Genomic DNA, 26,724 nt, shown 5'->3' on the forward strand with positions numbered 1-26,724 from the left:
TACGAATAACCTATTATGATAGTCTAGAGAAAGGCAAAAAAAAAAAAAAAGGCGGGGGAGGGGGAGCTTTGAGGCTGAGCTGGCCCCAGTTTGGCTTCCAGCCTGCAGCACCTCCATTTATTTTGCAATTTATTTTTTACTGTATATAACTTAACTATTTAGCATTGCCACACAGTAGCAGGAAAATGGTTCTAATTTAGTGCTGCTTGCTGGGTAGGAAAGGACTAAGCCTAGATAAAGGAATGGAGAGCTATTCAAATGGGTAGGGAACACAAGGAGGGAGCGTGAAGGGGCTGCATAGATTTCGAGTGATGTATCGACACCAAAGCTTCGCAATCATCAGTTTTAGCCTTCCCCAACCTGGGGCCCTCCAGATGTGTTGGACTAGCATGGGGATCGTAGTCTAACACGTCTGGAGGGCCCCGGATTGGGGAAGGCTGATCTATATGACAGGGGAAAGTAATGGGTAGCCCTGGAAAACAAAAGAGCCACATAAGCTAGCCTAGCCGCCAGTATCCCATTTCTCACAGTGGCCAAATAGATTCAGCCCCACCCACCCACCACCCACCATTTTCCTCTATGGTTACAATAGGAGTGGTTAAATTTGCAATTTACAAGGCTGGTGATATTGTTCATGGGAGTGCTGCTGTGTTACCCATCAAGCGAGGAGACAGACTGTTCTCTGCTCTTTTCTCTAGTCAAATGGCTACAGTTAAGGGCCGGCCCTACCATTAGGCAAAGTGAAGCGGTCACCTTAGGTAGCAAATGCTGGGAGGGGCAGCAAAGTGTTGGAGGAGAGACCAGAGGTCCAAGCAGCCTGCCTTGTGTCTCCTAAACTAGCCTGTTGCCTTCAGGGGTGGTGGACAATGTTGTCCCATCAGCAGCATGGGGGGAAAAAATCCCAACTGCTAATTCCATCAGGTTTTATACAGGGGTGCCATCATGTCCTTCACCTTGGGCGGCCAAATGTCTTGGGCTTACAGATGTTTCATGAATGGTCAGTGATGCCTGGAAGGTGTATCCTTGAATGAACATCAATAGCTCTTGATGGCAGGTGAGACCTGCTTGTGTGGGACCTAGGGAAAACAGTTTGGCAGCCGAAATGTAGCCAGCAGAGGAGCAAGGAGCCTGGATTTTTTGCAGCTACATGGCAAGGAGGAGTCTGCCGGGGAGGCTGAGCACTCCAACGACATGCTGTTTGCTTTTGGGGGAACTGATGCTCCCTTAGAAACTAGCATGGCATGTATTTGTCTTTACCCACCTCCCTCTGTTCAATGCACATATCTGTAAATAAACGGAAACAATTACCGAAATGCTGGGAATAGCTTTTCCAGTACTCGTTCATCTCAAGGAATTGAGCCTCTAAAAGGCACCTTCAACTCTCAAAAGTGGGGAGCAGGAAACAATGCTCTCCATTAAAGGATATCACTGTATATTTTGGCCTTGCTCCCCGACATTCTATAGCTTTAGCCTTGAGTTCATAAATTCAGGCGATTAAGTATAGGTCACCAAGAGGATATAGACAGTTTCGGAAAACAATCAATTTACCATGTTATTGATGCAGTCATGATCTTTTCAGAATCCAAGTGCCTCCCATTGGCTTTGCAGCAAACACAAAATATCCGAGATGTTGGGGAAATGCCAAAAAAAAAAATGGATTAAGCTGATAAAATGGTAATTCCAAGCATGATTAGATTCCCTGGGGTTGTGTAGTCAACACAGCAGGTCGAGGGATCCTCGAGAAGAATTAGGGTTAGGGTCAGGAAAAGCAGATTACTATGGGGAGGGGAAGATTAAACCTATTTCAAAGCAGGATGGTAACAACGACAGACCTTCATAAAGCAATAGTAAGGGGCATTTCTGATGGAGCAATGCGGCTTGCTGGTTCCGCGAACAGTCGAAATATCAACATGGAGGGCATCTAATGTCCTTGACTGCATGATGTGAAGGAGTCTTCACGACAGGAATGGTCATGGCTGGCTGGTTCTAAAACATCCACTTGGACCACGATCCAAGCAGAGCTGGATGGGGGATTCTGGGAGTTTGAGTCCCAGCCATCTGGAGGGTACCAGAATCATAGAATCATAGAATCATAGAATAGCAGAGTTGGAAGGGGCTTACAAGGCCATCGAGTCCAACCCCCTGCTCAATGCAGGAATCCACCCTAAAGCATCCCTGACAGATGGTTGTCCAGCTGCCTCTTGAATGCCTCTAGTGTGGGAGAGCCCACAACCTCCCTAGGCAACTGATTCCATTGTCGTACTGCTCTAACAGTCAGAAAGTTTTTCCTGATGTCCAGCTGGAATCTGGCTTCCTTACCAGGTAAGGGAACATTTCATTGAAGTGCCACAAGACTCTTGCTTGGTTTTGTTGCTGCAGACTGATGTAGCTACTGCTCCAGTGGTTTCCTTTCCAATGGACTGGAACATATGGGAAAGGAAAGGATTACTCTCAGTTCAGGCTGGGGGTAGTTGTTGCCCGGGGAGGGGGGAGAGAAACGCAGTATTTTGCTGATGGAATTAAAATGCTAGGGATTTCCCCAAATCCCCATAATGGTCTCAGAGTGCTTTGGTTTGCACTGAGGAGCGTTGGGTTACACCGCTGATGCATGCCAGCCCACAGCTTGCCCTCCGCTTCCCAGTGCAAGCTAGGAGGCATTACTCCACCTAAAGCCAGGATTAGGACAGGCTCGTGAAACAGGCTTTGGCTCCAGCAAAGTGCCTCTCCCCATCTGCTCCTCACAGCCTGGCTTCTGCAAGCAGCCGTCGCCAGGCGCCTCTTCCCACATGTAAGGAGGTGCAATGACTGCGGTGCGGCTGTGCTGAAATTTGTTCGCTCCCCATCAGGTCTGAGGGAAGGGAAATCAAGAACCAAGGAGCATCGGGCAGACAGGATGTTGGTTACATTTTTGAGGATTTCTGCTTTCAGTTAACAAAACACCAAGGCCCTGACATCAAGGAAAGCATTGGCCATGGTATGCGCTGCAAACATTAATTATTCCAAAATATATCCCAAATGTGGTCCAACACTGATTCCATAAACAGCTTATGAAAGAATTGCTTGGCACTGTGTCTCTTTGTTCAGCCTAGTTTTCTTGGCCTGCTCATGCTCTGAGCGCATGGGCATGAAAGCCCGGAGCATGACTCATCCAGGTGCTAGGTATGAATCTCTGTGCAATGTCTGACCATTTCCTTCTTGTGTTTCCTCCAAAGGGCCATTGTAAGTTTGGGACACATGTCCGGAAAAGCAGGTACATTATTTTTGCAAATCAGATCAGAGCTATTGCTCCACATTATTATTGTACATTATGTTCCACATTCCAAATCCCAAATGTCTCCGCATTACAGGACCGCAGCTTCTGCATTATGGCATAAATAGCATACAACCCATATCTATCTATCTATCTATCTATCTATCTATCTATCTATCTATCTATCCTATTTGATATTGTAGGACCTCTAAGCCAATATAAACTAGGGATGCTAGAGAAATTTGAGCTGAACTAAAGTTCCTAAGAATCTGATGTGTGGAAGCTGCTGCAGACTTGCCTCTCCAGGCTGTGCACAGTCTGTAGACATCTAGATTTCTTTTTAAACTTTCCTGATATTTACACAAATTCATTCACAGGAAAATATGCAAGTTTCTGCTGAGACATATGCCATGCTGGAAAATCTACACAAGGGGAAGTCGAATGGAAGGGGGTGCAATACGCTAAATGTTACATACTAAGATAAATTACATAAAGTGTTGCGAACTTTCTTACAGAACTATTTGCATCTTTTTTCTGCATAATGGGGGGGAGAGGGAATTGAAGACGTGGGACTTCCCTGAAACCTCCACTCAGGCAGGCAGGCCGCCTGTCCTCCAAGAGAGCCATTTTGGCCCCTCGAAGTTTGCAACAATAGATCTGTAGCAGGCCAGAGCTACCTCTTCTAGAGGATGGGCAGCTTGCTGGCATGAGTGGAGGCTTCTGGTAAGTCCCGCAGGGGACAGCGGGCCGTTGCAGCTGAAGCACTTCGGGCTGAGGTGGCCCAGTCTGGTCCAAACTCAGATTCGTGTTGAGGTGAGGCAGATGGGCCCACTTCAACTCAGATTCGGTGTTTGGGACCGAGGTGGTGCACAGCCCTACTAAATTTAAGACATGACACAGAAGGAATAAGGGATAGGGAGGGAGGATTTATATAGTTAAAAATTGTAAATAATAATAGTAATTTTAAAAGCCTATTTGAAGAGGAGGTGATGGTAACATTTTACTTCCTCTTCCGCTCCTGCACCCAGGGCCGTTGGCTGGAACGGCCCCTGCAGGGGAGGAGCGACCGAGTACATCACTTCATTATTTATCTGAGCTCCATCCAGCTCTAAGGAGGCATAAGCCCACCGCCACAAAACATCAGCCAGCGCACATCGTGGGCCCATAAGCCCTCTGGCATCCTACCTGAAAAGCAGTGCTTTACTCCTCCACTGACCATTTGCACGACGCATGTGGATATTGGAAATCACACATCTCTTTGTTCTATGGAAGTGTGAGATAAGAAGAGATGGAACATTGGCTTTTACTCTCCAAATAGCACATGCAGAGCACTGGAATTCATTCTCATATTTAATTCATGTTTAGAGCCTGCGTTGCCTACTTTGAGGGAAGTGCTCGTGGAGTTTCCAGTCTGTTGCACCATGGTTCAGGAGGTCACCACCGTGAAAAGCAGCTGTACCCAGGATCAGAGAGCTTTCTTCAGGGTACAGCTGGCATTTGGTCAGGCCTGCGTACAGAAAGGCTGTCCTACAGTTCTAGCTACAGAGCTGGTCACTGAGATGTTCGTACCAGAGCTGTAAAATACAAATGGTTTTCTGTACAATTGGATGGGTGCTTATCAGAGAACTGGTTCGCATGTTACGAGAAGTCACCAAAGGTGAATTTCTCCACAGCCACCGCCATTTTGAAAATCCAAGCCACACAAAGGGGATGCTGTAGCTTATCATGACATATGATAAACTCACTGGCACGTTGTTTTAACTGTTTTAACTGCTTTTATTGCTTTTAAATTACCGTATTTCTTCAATTGTAAGATGCCATCGATTGTAAGACGCACACTAATTTCAGTACCACCAACAGGAAAAAAAACCCTAAGACACACCCACGATTCTAAGACGCACCCCATTTTTAGAGATGTTTATATGGGGGGAAAAGTGTTTCTTAGAATCGAAGAAAGAGGGTATATATTGTTTTAACTTGGATCATGGTTTAATTTGTTTTTAACTGTGTATATTTATTGTTTTATACTGTATGTTTACATCTGTACGACGCTCTGAGATCTTAATGATATAGGGCGGGATATAAATGTTTTAAATAAATAATAAATAAATTTTAAAAAATGAACCCGGCAAGGGGGAGTCATTGGGCGATTGGCACATCATCCAGAAACCATGGGCTGTTTGGGGGTTGTGAGCGGCTTGTTAAGCACCCCCAACGACTGCTTTTTGATAGTGCCAAAAATGATTGTGAAAAAGCAAGTCATTTCAGCTCAGTGGTAAAAACATGGAAATCAATGGATGTCAACTCAGTCATCCTAGCTGAGCCCCATTCCATTGCCTTCAATGGGACCGAGCCATGACTACATTTTGCTGGATTCCACCTTGTACGCTGGCACTTTCAGGATAGAGTTGCTCTGTTCCCCTTGGGGGCAAACATGTCTTTCTGCTCTCCCTTTGCTGGATGCTCCTATCGGCTCTGGATGTTATCCGACAGAGTCGTTTCGTCAGCAGCAGCTGCCTCTTTGGCAGCTTCTTCAAGCGGTCGTGTCTGCCATGCTGGAGTTGCTTCGGGGTCTGCTGGATGACTGTTTTGCTGATGGCTTTGTATCATCTGCCTGGATCCCGTCTTCTACCGGTTGGCCTGCGATCCGCAGGGATTACACTTTTGCAGGCACAAGGCATCGACCTGAAGATGCAAGTTCCCACTTGGAGATCTGTAGAAACCACAAAACAAAGTCCCTTCAAGTCTATGATATCAGAGTTCTCCTTGTGCAGCAGGCCATCAGAGACCTAACATCCATCCATGCTTGACGTCTGGTTTCCCAAATTTTAGCACAATGAGCTGGAGGAGTTTCAGGAGACCATCATGATAGGCAAGCAACACACAGGGAGCTCAGTCATTACGTTTGTTGAAGTGTCTTGTTCAGGAAGTGGATGTTGGGCACCATTACGGGTGGCAGAGTGGAAGACCAACAGACATGACAAATGACATGGCCATGCTCCCTGGGAATTATGGGAGTCGTAGTCCGACACATCTGGAGGCCAAAGAAGGTCAATCTCCATCTTCTGGCTGTGTGGTTGTTGTAGACTGCACAGGAAGGGATACAGACACAGTAACGCAGAGCAGCATGGAAGTAATTGCACTTGTCCAAAAGCAAATGTGTGAACTGGGCCTGAGTAATTCAAGCACGTGGAGATCTCTCTAGAGCCTCCTGCATTCCCCAGATCCCATTAGGGTGGGTGGGGCACACTTCCCTGTTTCAGTTGCTTTAGCGATTCTAAAAGAAAATCAATGTACATCGACAGAAAGCATTCCCCCCACCCCCGCAAGGGTGAAGAAAGCGGCACAAAATGTGATGTGACACATTTATCACCTTTCTGTATTGATGGGTGAGGAATCAGATGACCTTCCCTTGACAGCATTTGCCAGGCAATGAAGAATGGAGAAAGTGTCAGAATTTCTCGTGTTCTTCCTTTTTTTTTTTTTAATGGCTCCATGCCAGGTGGTTATGATAGGGGGAAATGATCATGTCCTTTCTCCAGCCTCTATTAATAAATCTCGAGGCAGAACATTAAGATAACACCAATTTCCAGTCTGCAGCAAGCAAAGAGATATCCTGGGGACAATTTGGGAAAGGTGAGCACTCTCAAAGGGGCTTAGCAGGCCAAATTACACATTATGCAGGCAGTCAGGAGACTGGCAGCAGATATTTGTATTTTTCCGTCTCTGAATCAAATAGTTGCAGTGACAGGGGAGAATGGCAGCCAATTTTGTTTGGGAAAATTGGTAGCCCTCTCCTCTTTTGCATTCCAGTTTAAATTGATATATAGATATATAGCGTGTCACTTTTTGGCCCAAATAGAACTTGCAATGATTTAAATACTTTTAAAAAAACATTTAAAACAATTTGAAACTTTTAAAACTCTCTAATACTTTAAAAACAATTTAGATACATATAAACAGCACCAACAGCAGAAACTGAGTGCAGGAGAGGATCTTAAAAACATTATGTATTGCTAAGAGATTCCCAGTTTCCTGTACATGCCTACCTGGGAGTAAGTCACATTGAACCCAGTGGGGCTCATTTCTGGGTAGACATGTTTAAAATTGTGCTGTTAAAATGCTAAAAAGCCACACAGAAGAACTACAAAAAGGATTTAACTTCTACAGACCCAGAATTTTGAAAAATGTCAGGAAGTCAAATCAGGACTAACAACTATTAGTCTAACTATTAGGACTAACTATTAGGACTAACTATTAGGACTAACAAATATTGATGATGCGTTATGCATAGTCTGATTCTAGATAGAGCAACATTCCATTGCAGTTGTAAAAAGGCAGTTAACTACTCTTCTCTCTGTCATCTGTATTAAGAAAAGGACAGACTGGTTTTTGTAGTCTCTCTCGTTATTTGTTGATGTATTCTTTACTACTTTCTTCAAGCTCATCATAAAGAAAGTTTAATATACAACATCTGGTCAAGTATATTCTGTTGCTGCTATCTTTCTCTCTGCTAACTAAAAGTGATCAATCTCCCATGTAACGTGAAGAGATATGTCACATATAACTCCTAACAGAGTTATATATAGAGAGAGAGTCCAATAACAACCTTTGTGAAGGCATCCTCAAAAGCTTTTTTAAAAACTCCAACAAGGACAAAATAGTGATTTCAACATGCCAAATAATACAGACTTGCCTAGGACAGTTGGAGTATATGAGATTGACTCATCTTCCTCAGGATTGTGCTCCTGGCATCTGTAAATGAGCCGCTGCCAAAGGAAGTGAGGCAGGTGGCTACTAGGAGGAGGGCTTTCTCTGCTGTGGCACCCCGGTTGTGGAATGAGCTCCCCAAAGAGGTCCGCCTGGCGCCTACACTGTACTCCTTTCGTCGCCAGCTGAAGACCTTTTTATTCTCTCAGTATTTTAACACTTAATTTTAACTTAAAGTTAAATTTTGCTGTTCTAACTCTGTATTTTAATCTTATATCAATTTTGCTGCGTGGTTTTATCCTGGTTGTGCTTTTTATACTATATTTTGTATTTGTGCTTTTAACCTGTTGGTTGTTTTATTATGGTTTTGATTTTTGTGAACTTTGAGAGCTTTGGCTATTGGGTGGTATAAAAACTAGGGGTGTGCACGGACCCCCCGCTCCGCCCCGCGGGCCGATCCGAAAATTTCGGATCAGCCCGCTCCGCTCCGCGCCGCTCCGCCCATACTCCGCTCCTCTTCACCGCGGAGCTCCGGCTCTGAATCGGAGCTCCGCAGTGGAGGGGAGTGGCGCCAGGTAAGTCCAGGAGAGGAGGGCGGGGGGGTTACCGGGCCCTGCCGCTGTCACCGCCCGTGCGGCGACGGTGGCAGAGCCCGATAAGGGACCAAGGGGGAGGGGGCCCTTACCTGCCTCTGTCCGCGGTCCGTCGGCTTCTTCAATTGAGCCCGCGGTTCAACCAGGAAGACAAATATTGAATCACGGGCTCAATTGAAGAAGCCGACAGAGGCAGGTAAGGGAGAGGAGGGCAGGGGGGGTTACCGGGCCCTGCCGCTGTCGCCGCATGGGTGACAGCGGCAGGGCCCGGTAAACTCCACTTACCTTTCCGGCGGAGCTCCGGATTGAGGCGAAGGATCCGCCTTCACCTTGATCCTCTTCGCCACACTCTGCCGGCCCCCCAATCCTCTTCGCCTCCGCCTTAAGGGGAGGCGAAGCACCCCGCTCCACTTCTAATTCGCCGGTCCGATTAGAAGCGGAGCACATCCCTAATAAAAACGTAATAAATACTAAATAAATAAATAAATCCTAGAAGTGCCCAAGCAACAATATTCACATGAAATGTATTTTAGAACACAGACCAAGTCAGCCCCTTGGTCCATTTAGATTATGGCCTCATCTACACCAAGGGCCGATATACACCAAGCAGGATATAACACTTTTTAAACGGTATGAAAACAGTATTTGTAATGTGTCCTGGGCCTGAACAGTTGTCATAACCATTATAAACCATTATAAGCAGTAGTGTAGATCCTGCCCAAGCTGGATCTAGACTACTGCTTATAACAGTTTATAATGGTTATGACAACTGTTCAGGCCCAGGACACATTACATATACCGTTTTCATACTGTTTAAAAAGTGTTGGTGTAGATTGGCCCCAGGATATTGCACTATGAAAGCAGTATGAAAGTGGTATATAAAAGGCAGGAGCCACACCAAGCAGGATATAGTGGTATGAAAGCAGTATTTGGTATATATCAATGGGCCCCAACAGTTGACAGTGCACTTCAATACCACTATAAAGCAGTCGTGTGGCTCCTGCCTTGTATATAACACATTCATACCACTTTCGTAGTGCAATATCCTGCTTGGTGTAGAAGAGGCCCAAGATTGTGCACAGGGACTGGCAATAGGAATTGGCCGTGGCTCAGTGACAGACCCCTGTTTTGCATGCAAGACGGTCGCAGGTTTGATCCCTGGCATCTCCAGGTAGGAGTGGAAAAACTCCTGCCTGACACACCGCAGAGCATTGCTGCCAGTCCATGTCAACACTACTGGGCTAGATGGACCCAGTGTCTGACTCAGGATAAGCTAAGTTCCCACGTTCCTGAGTCCCTGCGTCAACTCATGTGCTGTTGGATTTAACCCTATAATTTTGAGCAACAATGACTAGACTTGGGATTTTCAATAAAAGGTCTGATGCAATTCCAAAGATAAAATGTGCAGCTCTGCATCAGTGAGACAGATTCCAACCCAAACGGCATCTTTTCATCATGCAGCAAAGCAAACGTAGTGGAACAAATGATAGTTAGAGGCAGATTTCGCTCTACACAATACGCTTGTCGTTCTGTTCACATACAGATCTATTTTGAACCTAGTTAGCTAATCATGAAAGCTCCTTTTTCTCAATACTTAGAACATACATTTAATATAGTGCCGTCAGAGTAAGATAAGCACTTCAAAAGCATTATCGCCATAATCCTAACAACAACTCTGGAAGGTAGACCAGCATTATTATTCTCATATTGCAAATGTGGTCTGAGTCCAAAAGATAGTGCCTTGCATACAGCCACTAAGTGAGGCAGGCTCTAATTCACAATTTAGTTGCTTAAGCCAAAATACTAATAGGTCTCTGAATTATCATCTGTTCATCAACTATGATTGGGGCACTGCAGTGCTCAGGAAAATTTAACGGGCACACATTCATTTTATGAATAAATGAAAAATGAAACAAACGTGCATTCATTTTAGTGGTAAAAGCCCAATGGAAATTCAAACAAATGAGATCAAGATATAAAAATAAAATGGAAACCGTCTGGAACAGCCTGTACAGGTCACAGAAAAAGTTTACAAGCAGAGCAGTTAGGTTAGGTCTGTGCACCTTTTAAAACTGCATATAAAGCAGTAACTCTATACAACCTCTGTTGAAATGTGGCAGTTCAGATGCCTTGAATGAGCAGAACAAAGCTTGGACATAGCATGGAAAAAACAGAAGATGCAAGCAGGATCTCCGCTGTGGCACCCCGGTTGTGGAATGAGCTCCCCAGAGAGGTCCGCCTGGCGCCTACACTGTACTCCTTTCGTCGCCAGCTGAAGACCTTTTTATTCACTCAGTATTTTAACACTTAATTTTAACTTAAATTTAAATTATACTGTTTTAACTCTGTATTTTAACCTTATATCAATTTTGCTGCGTGGTTTTATCCTGGTTGTGCTTTTTATATTGTATTTTGTATTTGTATTTTTAACTTGTTGGTTGTTTTATGATGGTTTTAATTTTTGTGAACCGCCCAGAGAGCTTTGGATATTGGGCGGTATAAAAATGTAATAAATAAATAAAATAAATAAATAAATAAGCAGGAGAAGAACAGCTTAGGCCTTAGCTAGGCCTAAGGTTTATCCAGGGATCGTCCCGGGGCCATCCCTGTTCATGTAAATGACACACAGGGGATCCCGGGAGCAGGCAGGGAAGACCCCGGGATAAACCTTAGGTCTAGCTAAGGCCTTGGTCTCCCATTGAAAGGAATGGGATGTTTCTAGGTTTGTGCGCCTTTTTAATGGCATCTAAAATGGGGGAGCTTCTTTCAATCTGCCTGAAATCTGGTACTTCTGATGATGTGAAGGTTAGTAGAATGCCTAAAAATTAGGGATGTGCTCCGCTTCTAATCGGACCGGAGAAGCAGGAGCGGAGCGGGGGGCTTTGCCTGCCCTTAAGGCGGAGGCGAAGAGGATTGGGCGGCCGGCGGAGCGTGGCGGAGAGGATCAAGGTGAAGGCGGATCCTTCGCCTCGATCCGGAGCTCCGCCGGAAAGGTAAGTGGGGTTTATCGGGCCCTGCCGCTGTCGCTGTCGCCCATGCAGTAACCCCCCCCCGCCCTCCTCTCCCTTACCTGCCTCCGTCCGCTGTCCGTCAGCGTCTTCAATTGAGCCCGCGGTTCCACCAGGAAGTCTGGGCCACTTGCGGCCCAGATTTCCTGGTGGAACCGCGGGCTCAATTGAAGACGGCGACGGACCGCAGATGGAGGCAGGTAAGGCCCCCCTCTCCCTTGGTCCCTTACCGGGCTCTGCCACCGTGGCCGCATGGGCGGCGATGGCGGCAGGGCCCGGTAACCCCCCCTATGGGGGGGAACGGAGCTCCGATCCGGATCCGGAGCTCCGAGCGGAGCGGAGTGGGCACAGGCGGAGTGGGGGCGGGGCGGAGCGGCCCGATCTGAAAATGGCGGATCTGAAAGTGAAGCGGAGTGCACACCCCTACTAAAAATGTCGTGCTATTTGGATAGAAAACACCCAGGTTACAGCCAGCAGAAGACTAACGGCTTTTCATTGAAACTAAACCAAATGGGAATAACAAATATGAACATAAGAAGCCCCCTGCTAGATCAGACTGAGGGCCCATCAGTGGCCAACCAGCTGTTAACCAGCGACCAACAAAGCAGGACATGGTGCAGCAGCACCCTCCCCTCCACGTTCCCCAGCAACGGGTGCACACAGGCTCACTGCCTCAGATGCTGCAGGTGAACTAGTTCCAAAACAGTTATGAAAAAGAACAACAAGCCAATGACTGAATAATAAAATGAAGAAAACTATTAATAATCAAAACAAACGGAATCACTGAATAGAAATATTTTCCTGACCAACCCAAGAAAATAGCAGGCAACGTATGCGCGGATCATGTAACTGAGCTATCAACTTGGCTCAGAGCTGTGGTTCAAATTTTGTCATTCTCACAGTGCAAAACAAAAGCTTCATCTTTGCATCTGTCCTCAGATGAGGAATGCATCCCCTTTGCATGGATATTTACAATAGCCATACATTTAATATGAAAATTGTCACCTTAGGATCTCTCTCTCTCTCTCTCTCTCTCTCTCTCTGTGTGTGTGTGTGTACATACACATACATCCCCGATATATTTTCTTTTCATGTATGGAAGTACAGCTCAGCAATTTTAATTGGTAGCACCATGCCTTACTATTACAGTTTGGCGCACGTGGGTGGTGTTGATGATAATGGATCGCACTCGCTATGATAATAAGTGCTCCCAGCTTTGCAGTACCTGTGAAGTGTGGTTTACACCCAGGATACCTTGTTACATTTGCTGACATATCTTCCTTGCCAAGGTTTGAGCTCCTAAACTTTTACTTCTCAGGTGCAAGCAGCCAATAAGCTGGGTGAGAGTTACATAAGCAAGAATCAAAAGCAGAGACACCATTAAAATGCTGAGTTTTGTCACCTTTGGATGCAAGGGTAGCAAAATCACACCTTTTTGCGGTTCCAAAGTTGAGATGAAAAAGTTAAGAGACACGCTACACTGGCAGGGGCATGCTGGGAGTTGTAGGCTTTTTTTCCTGTCTAAAAGTGCATAGGATTGCACCCTAAAATGCTTTTAGTAGGGTGACCATATGAAAAGGAGGACAAGGCTCCTGTATCTTTAACAGTTGGATAGAAAAGGGTCATTTGTATGCATGCAGCACCTGGTGAAATTTCCTCTTCATCACAACAGTTAAAGCTGCAGGAGCCTTGCCCTCTTGAACAGATACAAAAGAGGGCAGTGAAACAGAATGTGCAAGATGGATTCCACCTCAACGTTGTTACAGGGGCAGCATCTGAACTAAAACAGTACCCTGACTAAATAATAATTTGAAATCATATAATTTTCAATATAAGGATTTTTTTTTTTTTTAAGAAATGCAGAGACCAAGCACCATCCAAAAAGGCATTCAACTTAGTTTGGCTTTCCAAATTCACCATAAAGTCACCTGGCTCAGATTTTCAAAAGGTGGTGCACTTCGGATCACTTTGACTACAACTCCCATCAACCTCAGCCAGCATGGACATTGGATGACAAGTGTTGTGGCCCAACAGATATGGGAGGACACTTGGTTGGGGAAGGGCAACCTTGCTCAATTAAAAAAAAATGCTCCATGTTCCACCACCCTCCTGGGTTTTCCGCCATCCCATTGTCCTGTAAATTTTATTCTTGTTGATATTGTATTGTGGCAAGCTGCCTCAAGGGCCCTTTGGGGGCATAAACACTCTTCTAAATCATAAATAAGGAAGAACAGAACCTCAGAATTCCATCTCAGAAAAGCGGGCTGGGAAAAAGCAGGCTCATTATGATTATGAACAAAAACCACATCCCAGATTGGTGACATTTGAGCAGTTTGGGTGCAGTCCAAAAAATTGTGTATGCCTCTTTTTCGTTTGTCCATTATTGGAGAAATAGATGGACAATGTAAAGATTCAAGCACCTGTTCATCTAATAAATGGGTGTGCTAGCTGTGTGGAGGGCTGTCTACAAATCCAGCATCAATTTTAAGCTCTGTTATTTTGAATCACTGCATTGCTGCTAGGTTTTATTCCAATTGTACTTTTACATTGCAGTTTTCAAAACTTTTCAACTCTTATATTATGTTTTATCATGTCGCATTTTATGGTTTTAATTTTTGTGAACCGCCCAGAGAGCTTCGACTATTGGGTGGTGTAGAAATCTAATAAATAAATATATAAAAAACAAAACACTGTAAAGGGAGGAGCCTATGGTCCTTTGAAGGACTATACGATTTTTCAGAGTCCCATTGGTAAGGTTGCAGACACTGCTACAAACTTGGGAGGGGGTCCCTTTGCCATCCCCTGCTTCCTCACAGAAAGATCCATGGTAGATGCTTCCCAGAGTCACAAAAGGCAGTTTCTGCATCCCTACGATGATTTCCACCCCTCACCCTAGTATGTAGAATCCACCACCTTGTTTTTGGATTCCTTGCTGTTCTTCCGAACTGATTGGCACACCGCCTCCTGAGTTCGCTATTAGAGTGAGCGTGATGATGATGGCACTGTATGCACACACACGCACACACACACACACACACACACACCCCGCCAAGAATGCAACTCGAAACTGCAGGACCGAGAAGAAAAATGTAGTGAGTAGAAAAAAAGGGATTTGAGGTTTAGATAATTGGAATGGTTCAATTTACTAACGTAACATTACACACGGAGAAAGTAATTAGTTCTATAACAGCGTAAGAGTAAGGGAGCCAGAATAATTGTCTGCTGTTATCTTACATAATAATTATGTGCTAGTTAACATCATGATTTGGAGAACTTATAGCCAATGAAGAGGTTGGCAGTGCCGTGCGTGTTTGTGTGTGTGCGTGCGCACGCGCATGTGTGCCAACATCGATAATGTTGCAGATTTTATTCCTATATGCAACATGGTTTTGCTTTCATTCTTCAGCTAATTAATTTCTCTAGCACAGGTTTTCTGGAACTGCAACTAGCAGAAACACACTTCTTTGTGAATTAAAACTGAAGGCATGCTTCGCTCTTACTCCTCAAAAGATTTATCAATGCAGCGTGTAAAAGTTAGATTGAACTGACAATATAGGATTGTATCCTATATCCAATCTCATATTGTTGTGGATTGAAATCTATGACAACTGCCCTTCAGAGAGGGGACTCCTCTTATTTATTTTTATTTTATTTATTTATTCCATTTACATCCCAGCTTTTTTCCTCCTTAAGGAACCCAAGGCAGTGTACATCATCTTCCTCCTCCCCATTTTATCCTCACAACAACGACCCTGTAAGGCAGGTTGGGCTGAGAGTCTGTGACTGGCCCACTGCATATACAGTTTTCAAAACGTTTTCAAAGTGCTTTAAAGTGATTTAAAAGCAGTTGTGTAGATTCCCCCCCCCCCAGTGAGCTTTTATGGCTGAGTGGGGACTAAAACCCTGAATTCCTGACTCCCAACTCCAACACCCTAGCCACTGCATCACACTGACTGTTATGTCAGATCAAACTCCAAAATAGAGTGCAGCTGGCAGGAGGTGGGTTCTGAAGCAGTCAGACAACCATGATGAGGTGAGGCAAGGCAGTGTGAGACTCTTCTCCATGAGATGCCCCAACTGAGGAGATGACCTTGAGCCATTGCAAGGACAGCCTAAACTACCTTTCAGATGGAACACAAGAACATAAGAACAGGAGAGGACCCCTGCTGCATCATAGAATCATAGAATAGTAGAGTTGGAAGGGGCCTACAAGGCCATCGAGTCCAATCCCCTGCTCAATGCAGGAATCCACCTCAAAGCTTACCTGACAGGTGGTTGTCCAGCTGCCTCTTGAATGCCAAGCTGGAGCATGTTCAGAGGAGGGCAACAAGGATGATCAGGGGTCTGGAAACAAAGCCCTAAGAAGAGATACTGAAAGAACTGGGCATGTTTAGCCGAGGGGAGACATGATAGCACTCTTCAAATACTTGAAAGGCTGTCACGCAGAGGAGGGCCAGGATCTCTTTCCGATCATCTCAGAGTGCAGGACAAGGAATAATGGGCTCAAGTTACAGGAAGCCAGATTTCAGCTGGACAGCAGGAAAAACTTCCTGATTGTTAGAGCAGTGCGGCAATAGAACCCATGACCAAGGGAGGTCATGGATTCTCCCACACTAGAGGCATTCAAGAGGCAGCTGGACAGCCATCTGTCAGGGATGCTCTAAGGTGGATTCCAGCATTATTCCCCAGCAACTGGTATTGAGAGGCATACTACTATGAACAGTGGAGGTAATACCTAGCCCTCATGACTAGTAGCCATTGATACTAGCCTTATTCTCCATGAATGTGTCTAATCCCCTTTTAAAACCGCCCAATTCGTGGCCATCGCTACACTATGTGGGAGCAAATTCAATAGTTTAACCAACCACTGTGTGAAGAAGTCCCTCCATTTCTCTGAGCTGAATCTCTCTCCAATCAACATCATCATCATCATCATCATCATCATCATCCTCATATATATATTTATTTATTTATTACCCGCCTCTCCCTTTGGATCGAGGTGGAAAACAACATTAGTACAGGAATCAACACTTCTTAAAAAAATTTAATTTTACATTGATCTGGGTAGGCCTGCCGGAAAAGACTAGTCTTCAAAGCTGCCTTAAAATCACAGAGAGAATTTATTTATTTATTTTATTTATTTATTACATTTTTATACCGCCCAATAGCCGAAGCTCTCTGGGCGGTTCACAAAAATTAAAACCACAATAAAACAACCAACAGGTTAAAAGCACAATTACAAAATACAGTATAAAAAGCACAACCAGGATAAATCCACACAGCAAAATTGATACAAGATTAAAATACAGAGTTAAAACAGTAAGATTTAAATTTAAGTTAAAATTAAGTGTTAAAATATTGAGAGAATAAAAAGGTCTTCAGCTGGCGACGAAAGCAGTACAGTGTAGGCGCCAGGCGGACCTCTCTGGGGAGCTCATTCCACAACCGGGGTGCCAAAGCGGAGAAAGCCCTCCTTCTAGTAGGGCTTTTAATTTTACAAATCTCCTCCAGCGGGCCGTTCCACAATCCAGGGGCGACAGAAGAAAAGGTCCTCTGGGAAACTGATGTCAGCCTAGTCTTGGCTGACTGAAGTAAGATCTCCCCAGAGGACCTGAGTGTGCGGGGCGGACTGTATGGAAGAAGGCAATCCCGCAGGTAACCTGGACTCAAACCATTTAGGGCTTTAAAGGTAATGACCAACACTTTGTACTTTGCCCAAAAACTAATTGGCAGCCAGTGGAGTGATTTTAATGTTGGGGTAATATGCTCAGCCCTAGATGTACTAGGGACCAACCTGGCTGCCATATTTTGAACTAGTTGACACTTCCGAGCTAGGTACAATGGTAGCCCTATGTACAGCGCATTTCAGAAGTCAAGCCTTGAGGTTACCAGCGCGTGCACAACCGTCTTTAGGTCTTCTGACTCTAGGAAGGGGTGCAGCTGACATATCAGCCAAAGCTGATAGTAGGCACTCCTGGCCGTCGCATCTATCTGGGCTGTCATGGGATGACCCTGCCTGGATCCGCTCATTATCCACTTCCTCCACACACTGCATCATTTTAGACATCTCTATCACGTCCTCCTCCCTTTACTCACCCTTTTTTCTAAGCTAAAAAAAGCCCAAATGTAACCTTTCATCACAGGGGAGTTGATGCAGGGCCTCTAGTCATTTTAGTTGCCCATTTCTCCACCTTTTCTGCTCTACGATATTCTTTTTGAGAGGGAATGCTCTCAAAAAGAATATCTGGTCATACCGTAGAACTGTACAAAGGCATTACAACATTTGGAGTTTTCTTTTTGATCCCTTTCCATCCTCATAATCCATCTCACGATTCCTTGGAGGTTGTGGTCATGAGGATGGGAAGACAGAGACGATATCCACTGCTCCACATTTCATAGAAGAAAGGTGGCGGGGGGGGGGGGGATGTCATAATTTTAACCGTAGTGAGTGATTGCCAGTCTTAAAGGAATTGCAACTGAAATGGAACTGGTCAACATTCAGATAGCAGATGGATGTTCAACAATAATCCCCTTGGAAGGCAAAATTCCTCTGGCAGATTTCACATATCGGCATCTTCACTGCTCTAAGCTGAGGCCGGATGCTACACCCTACTGAGCATTGTAGTTAATTTGGTCCTCCTAGAACGTCCCTGGTGGCAAATGTTTAGCATGCCTTGTGTAAATCTCCAGGAAAAGGATTGACTTCTGATGCCACTTTCCAAAACTCCCTTTTCCAAGGCCAAGTTATTTCTGCTGCCTTGTCCAGGCTATTCACACCATCTGCCAGCCGCCTCCCAAGTTCCCCACACCATCTGCCAGCTACTGACCTAGAGTAAGCCCTGCATCCCAGGCCTTTGCTTATTTTCTTTCTGTATTGCCATCCCCCACTTGTAGACTTGTAGGTTACAGCAATGCTTTCTACATGGGGCCACCCTTAAAGATGGCCCAGAAACGTCAGCTGGTTTAAAATGCAGCTGACCAGGATGCTGGCAGAAGCACAGCAGCGAGGATAGATAACACTTATCCTGCATCAGTGTCAGTCTACCCATTGCCAATTTGTATCTGAGCGCAATTTAAGGTGTTTAAAAGCCCCAAATCAACCTTCCCCAACTTGGGAACATCCAGATGGGTTGGACTACAACTCCCAGTATGCCCCAGCCAGCATGGTTGGCTTTCAAGGGACTTCCTTCATCCACATGGAACTGCCCAATGCTTACAAAGTCTATTACATCATTCAACATCAACCCATGTTTTGAGACGGTTCCATCCTTCGGGGTGACCCAGACATATTTTTAGGTAGATTTAGATACAAAGATGTTTTCTATACCCAAATTTATTTTTGATTGAATGTCTTTGATTTAACAATCCACCTGACTGCCACAAAATATTTATTTTCTATTCCCTTCCCACCACCACCACCACGACCCACCACCCACCCACCACACACTCAGTCTTCTTAGGGGAAGAGACTTTCAGTGGACTATCCCAAACTTCCCCAACCTACTGCCTTCCAGATGTGTTGGACTACAAGTGCCATCATCCACAATCTACATGGCAGATGGCTGGGGCTAATGGGAGTTGTCTTCCAGTACTTCTGGAGGACACCAGGTTGGGGGGAAACGGTTCTGCCGCCATCGTTTTTTTCAGTCGCAATTATACAGAACAGAGAGTGATAGTTGGCGTCATTCGTTGCTCAATGTGAATGGGAAATAAAGTGATCCCTATGAAAGGGAAATAAAGTAAGATCAAGGGAAAATACAGTGTTTGGGGACTGCATTAGCATTTGTCAGTGTTTTTATTGCTCCTGACAACCTTCCTTTAACTTAATGCCGTTTTATCTGCATTAGAGTTTCTGGAGTCGGTGAAAATGGATAGTATTGTACAGCAATATATCACCTGCGAAAGAGCTCAGTTAGGAGGGTTGTGACCCTCCCTGTCAACGCAAAACCTTACAACTGTCATTCACGCAACGGTACCTGTTCATTTGGATGACTCCATTGCAGCCATACGTTGAGCTGCCCTTGAAAGGGGTTTGGAAGCAGCAGAAGGCAATGGCCCACTTGCCAGTGGAAGTTGGTGGAAGAGGTAGAATCATAGAATCGTAGAGTTGGAAGGTGCCTATAAGGCCATCGAGTCCAAACCCACCCACCCCGCTCAGTGCAGGAATCCACCCTAAAGCAAACTTGACAGATGGTTGTCCAGCTGTCTCTTGAATGCCTCTAGGGTGCGAGAGCCCACAACCTCCCTAGGTAACTGGTTCCATTGTCATACTGCTCTAACAGTCAGGACGTTTTTCCTGATGTCCAGCTGGAATCAGGCTTCCTGTAACTTGATCCCATTATTCCATGTCCTGTACTCTTGGATGATCTGTGTGACAACCTTTCAAGTATTTGAATTGGGACCATGTACACACGCTGCCAGTTAACTCCTAGACCCAATTCAAGGTGCTAGTTAGGCCTTTTACACCATAAACTGCCTAGGACCAAAATCCCTTTTTCTATAAGTATCTCTTTTTCTATAAGTAAATCCCACTGAGTAAATCTTTTAAGTAAATCTTTTCCTATAAGTAAATCCCACTGAGTCTAGTGGGGCTTGCCCCTAGGTAAGTGGGTATAGGATCACAGCCTTTGAGATCCAAAAGCTCAGTGTTGTTCTTCACACATTGCCCAGCATTTTACTACCATCTCATCTCACAAAATTGACATGGTAAATGGGGATCAGAAATGTGAATTATACGAAGTGTGCTGTGAAATCACTTGAGCTTCTTTTAAAATGGGGGAGATTTCTGCTGGTGGAAGGGAGAAAGATGGGAGGATGAACGGGACTCATTAGGGGAGAAGTAAGAGGGGAAAGAATTCTATTTCTGTATATTTATAGTCTAAATACCTTGGATAATTAGCACTTCCCTGGATAATTATTGCTCTTCTTGCCCTGGTTGCTTGAAATGAGCCAACCAGGTGTTTGTGCTGGTGACATCTTGTGCTCTTTGTTTTGCCAAAGCTTTTTAAGGTCAGGTTACCTTATTTTACCTGGGGACAAATGGAGAAGTTTTGTTAGGGGCTGGAAAGTACAGGTAACAATCCTCTCAATGTGAAGATCTTGACTGGTCCCTTGCTAAAGCATTGCTGGGTCTTTAGAAGTCAAGTCTCCACAATCTTCAAGATGTCTTAATGGTCAAGGGATGTATCGCCAATGCAATATAAGAGCAACTATGCTGGATCAGTCCAAAGGCCTATCTAGTTTGTCCTCCTGTTTCGCACAGTGGTCAAGATGCCTCTGTTGACATCACCCTCTTGACCCAAGTCCATTTCCTTAAATCAAATTCCCAGGGTCCACACATCCCACCTGCCCTGTCTATAGCAGCTTTATGATTTCCACAAGCAGTGTGAGAAGAAGCCCTTGTACAGACCTTCAGAGAGTAGGCAGAACCTGGGAAACTCCACTTACTCCACCAGATAACTCCACATCATGAATGAATTCAACAGTAAGCCCGTGTCCTGTCTCCAGTCTAAAAGAAGACCGCTCTAGTTAATAAAAGGCAATGATCAAGATCAACATATGGAGGAAAACTGTGGGTGCCCGAGGAAAGATGGATTGTCCTGAATTTATGATAGGATAATTCAGTTACTACAAGTCAGAGTCGTGAATCTGCATTTGAAGAAGAAAAAGATGCTTCCTGTCCCCAGCTCAAAATATGTCAAGTTGGAGCACCGAGCACATCTAAATTAAAAGCCATAACCTGACACAATTGATTTAAGGACCTGGAGGCCTAAACTTGGCTGCCACAAAAGGATTGTTCATCACCTTCAGATGTGTAGTTTATATCTGTACTATAAAAATATTGTCATTTCCCGTGGTATGTCAGGCACTGTTGTGTTCCCCAAGGAGATGTTGTGGGCTTTATTGCTCCTTTCATCATGATGTGTTGATGTCGTTGCTAAAGCACCTTGTGGATCCTGATAGTTGGAAAGGCGGGGTACCAATATTTGCAATAAAATAAAAAGAAATAAGAAAGTTGGTAAGTATTACCGTTCCCATATTACAGATTTCAGGGTGTGGCTAAGAGAGTAAGCCAGATCTACACCTTGTGTCAAATCATTACGAATGTGGAATAAAAAGCAGGAAATAACACTATGGAAGCGGTATATGGAATGTGGATTGTGCCTCAACAGTTATCTGCGCACTTCAGTCCCTCTATAAAGTAGTAGTGTAGATCAAGCCCTAGTTGCTTGCTTCCTTAAGGGCATGTGGGGATGAGCTGAGATTTTAGCTACCGGCATTTAGCTTGTGGCTGTGAGTTGCCTTGACCTACACACCGTGCGTCCAAAGAAAACCCACTCCATGAGAAAGGAAACAAACCATGTGCAAGGGATTGTCTTCAACATGGATATGGTTTGTTAGCCACAACTGGAGCATGAGCACAACACTTCCTGTTTATCAGGGAAATATTATTGCCATGTGGCTTGAAAATTGAGGCTTCCAATGTTTAAGCAGAGCTCTCTTCAACATGCCTTCCTGGATCTGGCAAATAAAGACACAGTAGTTGGGTATAGCGAAATCCAAGAATATTACATCTGCATGTGTGAACCCACCTGGAGCAGAGTCGACATGCTGATTTTTAACACCCAAATGATATTGTTTTGAAGGAAACATCATGGCAACATTGGCCATCAATGAATTCTTAGGAAATAGAGCTGCCTCAATATTCCAATACCTTTGCGGATCCGTCTCTCCCTCCCTCCCTCTCTGCACACACTCAAACAAAACAGAAGAACTAACAGATGCTAAAGGCAAGCCAGATGCTTTAATTGTAGATGAATTCAGGCATGGTTTTATTTTTCCTGACAGGAAATCTATAGCTTGAGTGGGAAGTTACTGAGTGGAATTCTCTCTTCTCTACTCTGGGCTGAAGAAACACATTCCCCATAGAAGCTGTCAAAATCTGAACTGAGACATTTTTGATAACAATTCGATAGGAGTCTCCAAGCAATCCCATTTCTCAGGCATAATTGGTGGTAGAAGACAAGCTATTAAGGTTCAAAGCCTGTCTGGGAAGGGCTGAGCCGCTAGAAAACTCTCCATGGCAAAGAGGAGCAGCTGAAACTCTTCCCCTACCCCCAACCAGCCCCAGCTATGTCTGGAATTAAGGCTTGCTTTGAAGGGTAGCGATGGGTGGGACCTCCAAAGAGGGACAGCATCATCCGTTGGCATGTCAATGCCCAGCACCTTGGAAGGGGCCCTGCGGCCACTGATCTCTACTGCTGCCATTTGCCGACCCGCTTTGGAGAGGAGTAGCTGCCACCAGTTCCTCCCCCACCCACCCCCACCCTTAAGAAGATGTATTATACCCACTAGATTGAAGTGGTGGATCTCCTGTCCTCCAGATGTTGTTGGATTCTAACTCCATCAGCTTCGACCACCATGGCCAATGGTCCGAGCTAATGGGAACTGTAGTGTAACGACATCAGTATTGTCTCCTCCACCATTCCCCAACCTAGTGGCCTCGTGAGGTCTTGGACTACAATTCCCAGGATTCCTGACCATTGGCCATGCTGGCTTGGGATGATGGAAGTTGTAGTCCATGACATCTGGAGGGCCACAGGTAAATTGGTGTAGGTAAACATTATGCAAATGTTGTGCATATGCAAATATTATGCAAATAGCTTGAGATGGTGAAACTTGTAGTCCATGACATCTGGAGGGCCACAGGTAAATTGGTGTAGGTAAATGTTAGGCAAATGTTGTCCTTTTGGGGGTGATTCATAGGTGGCCACCCTACCCCAACCTGTACCTGTGGTTGTTCTTTGATCCTCACCACTGGCTGGCTCCACAACCTGTCCTGCCTGCAAGTTTGTCCATCAGTCCATGGTTTTCCATTCTGATTTCTAGCTTGTTCAGAACAGAAGAAGCTGACCTGGATCCTAAGTAACAGAAGGAAATAAATGCAGGAAAGTTTTTTGTCCCCTCCTCCCACCCCTGCAGACACCTGTGCCATCCAAACAGCCTCTCCAGAGGACCCGGGTGCCCTCGTGAACAATATAAGATGGGCTTCTGGAGGAGAATCCATAGTGTAGGGGTAGAGCTCCCGCTTTGCCTGCAGAAGGTCCCAGGTTCGATCCCCGGCTTCTCCAGGTCAGGCTGGAAAAACTCCTGCCTGTGTCAGTGTCACAATCAGTGTCAGCAAAACTGGGCTAGTTGGACCATTGGTCTGACTCAGTATAAGGCAGCTTCCTGTGCTCCCATGAGAGGAGAATTGCCTACAATTTGGAAGAGGCTGCTTCGGATGCTGGGTGACTCCCTCTGCAGCCTGCCACAACTCATCGCTCATTGTTCAGGGGTGCCCCTTGACTCCCCAGAAGGGCTTTGGGGAGGGTGGGGGACCAAGTGTCAGAAAGTTCTCCTTCCATCAGTCTCCTTTTGTTCACTTATCTTAGGAACCAAGGTGAACCTTGCACATTATCATCAAATTCAACAGGGACCCCATTATGCTGTCTGGGGGAGCGCTCTTGCTCTCTCTCTCTCTCTCTCTCTCTCTCTCTCTCTCTCTCTCTCTCTCTCTCTCTCCCTCCCTCCCCAATGTCTGGCTGGGATGTAAAAAAGAAATACAGAGCATCACTTTGAAACTGAGGTCTTGCATAACAAAATACTGGTTTTGATTTCTTTCTACAACAACAACAACAACAGCCCACCAAAGAAATAAAGAAAAAAGGGGGGAAAAAAGACGGTCCACAAACACAAACCATGTGAAGGATTTCTTCATTTTTGTGCACGGGGCTGAGCAGGAGAGATGGGTATGTACAGATGCTTTCGGCGCGCAAGGAGTAGGTGAAAGGACAAATTAAAGACATATTTTCCCACCGGGTCAGAGTGGTGCTCCTCAGAAAGCAAATTGAGAGAGTGATGTTTGAGGCAAGATCAGAGAGCGTATCAAACAAGCGCTTCTATTACCTAGAGGCCGATGCAAGCCTGCGATGCAACATTTGACAGATGAAAGCGAGTACACATGTAACGTTAAGCAAGCCGGCAGCTCCAGCTCTGGTGCTGAATGAACAAATGGCTTGCAGGCCGGGCTGGATTAACCATTAGGTCAACAAAACCAATCCTCTCTGGAAATGGCTGGTGCAATTGGTGTACGTGTGCAATGCAGATCCAGCTCCAGAAAGCGTTGGGGGAATTGCAGTGGGCAAAACAAAAGAAGAAGGAGTCTCGAGGTCTGAAATGTGTTGGGCTGATAAATCATCCTTAGTGAAGGTGTTTATCTTGCCTGTAGACCACCACCAATTGGGTTGGGGAGAGGGCGTTAAGCACATTTTAAAACATTACCAAGAAATGTCAACTTGCTCCTGCAGACCTGCCCAGCTCATGCATTCATTTCAGGCTTCCACAGTTCTGCCAAACGCTCATGCCGATTTGGCAAAAAGGTGCCATCCTTGAAGCCAACTTGCCCTGCACAGATGCTGATCCCTGGCTGGAGCTTTGAGTGAGAATGGGCAACAAAGCTTTGAATCTTTGGTTTTCGTTTTGTTATGGCTTGAAGCTCGCCCAGTCCTCAACAACCACCCTGCTGAATGGGATGTACACAAAGACCACAACCGGATATCGGGTGTTGTAGCTCTTGCGTGTCCGCATCACTGGCAACTGGATCGCAATACTTGAAGCCATAAAAGTCCTCTGGCTGCAGAAGATGAGATTCCGTGTTGGCCAAGAAGCGAACAAGCCAGAGAAATGGGATGTGGCTACTTTTTTTGTACTCTGCCATTACATGTTAACATTTTTGGCTTCTTTAGCCTGCTGAGCATGTCATAGTTCAAGGCAGCTGAAGAGAAGAGCAAGGAAGAACTAGGAACACAATAAAAAAAGAAGAAGAATGTCACACCCTTTCAGCAAGAGCTGAAAGAGAGAGGGTTTTTTTAAAAGATATGCTGGGGCTCCTGCCAGATGCTTTCAGTCTTAGCTGCTTTCTCAACTGTCCTCTTCACTCTTTCTCTTCCATCACTCACAGTTTGGCCGACATGATGGCATTCTGCCGCATATTCCGTCGGGAAAGTGAGAGAATCCTGTCCTTTTGCAACTTCCTTCCCTTTCTCAAGATAGGAAAGTTGGATCCTTATCAACATCCTTTCTGCCAAGACAGGTTACCTTCAGAACACACCTAGTATCCCCCGAAGACAACTGAGCATCTTAGAGCCACTCCCTGCCCGGTTGGGCAGAGAAAAACACTCCATCCCTGACCATATTGCATGAGTAAAGGAAGAGATGAATATTTGATGACCATAATTTCCATCATAAATAATTTTGCATAAAACACTGCCACAGCCTGTTAATTTATCTGCAATATTCCATGCTCGCTCACTTCCCCACCTCTAAGAGGCTGCATGGAAAATGCAGAAGCTGTAGGAAGTCAATATAACAGTAGGAACATTCCTGGACATTCCTGCCCACAAGTACCCACCACCTATCAGTTCTCCTGAACTTGTTCAAAAGATCTTGGGAATTAAACAGAGATTCCCGTTCAACTTCTTCTTTAGCTGTGCCTCGCTTTCACAAAATACCATTTTTTCTCGCTCCCAAAATGCCAAACACAGTTGAGAGAGCTCCTTGATAACATGCAGTTGCTAAAAAAAATGAAACAATTGCTATTCATATATTCCTGACAATTTGTTTCATCTTGGTATGTTCTCTCTCTCTCTCTCTCTCTCTCTCTTGCCTATTTGCTCATATTTTTCTAGTTGTTCTTTAAACAGGCATTTAATTTCCAGTCTCCAAATTTACCCAGTGACTCAATTTGCTGGGCTACAGTTGGTCTTGAACTAGTGGCCCAGATGGATATCAGGGCAGGATTCAGACAAAACTGCATCATCTCTGATCAAAGGAGGAAACAGCAGAACACATGCACTCTTTCTCTCTCTCTCTCTCTCACACACACACACACAGCAGCTGCTTGACTGCAATAGACCACAGCAGGTCATGTGATTAAGAGAGTCACTTCCACATTGCCAAAAAAAGAGAGAGGGCAAAAGAGGACACCGAATCGCATAAAATTTGCCAGTGCTAATTTAGATGTGTATATCCATATTTAGTAATAATTCAGAGGCAAATGCAGTTTGTTGTAAGCAAGTGGAAGGTGATGCACTTTGGGTAAAAAAAAAAAAAAAAAAAAAAA

The sequence above is a fragment of the Elgaria multicarinata genome, chromosome 16, assembly GCF_023053635.1.
Source record: "Elgaria multicarinata webbii isolate HBS135686 ecotype San Diego chromosome 16, rElgMul1.1.pri, whole genome shotgun sequence".
Taxonomy (NCBI): Eukaryota; Metazoa; Chordata; class Lepidosauria; order Squamata; family Anguidae; genus Elgaria; species Elgaria multicarinata.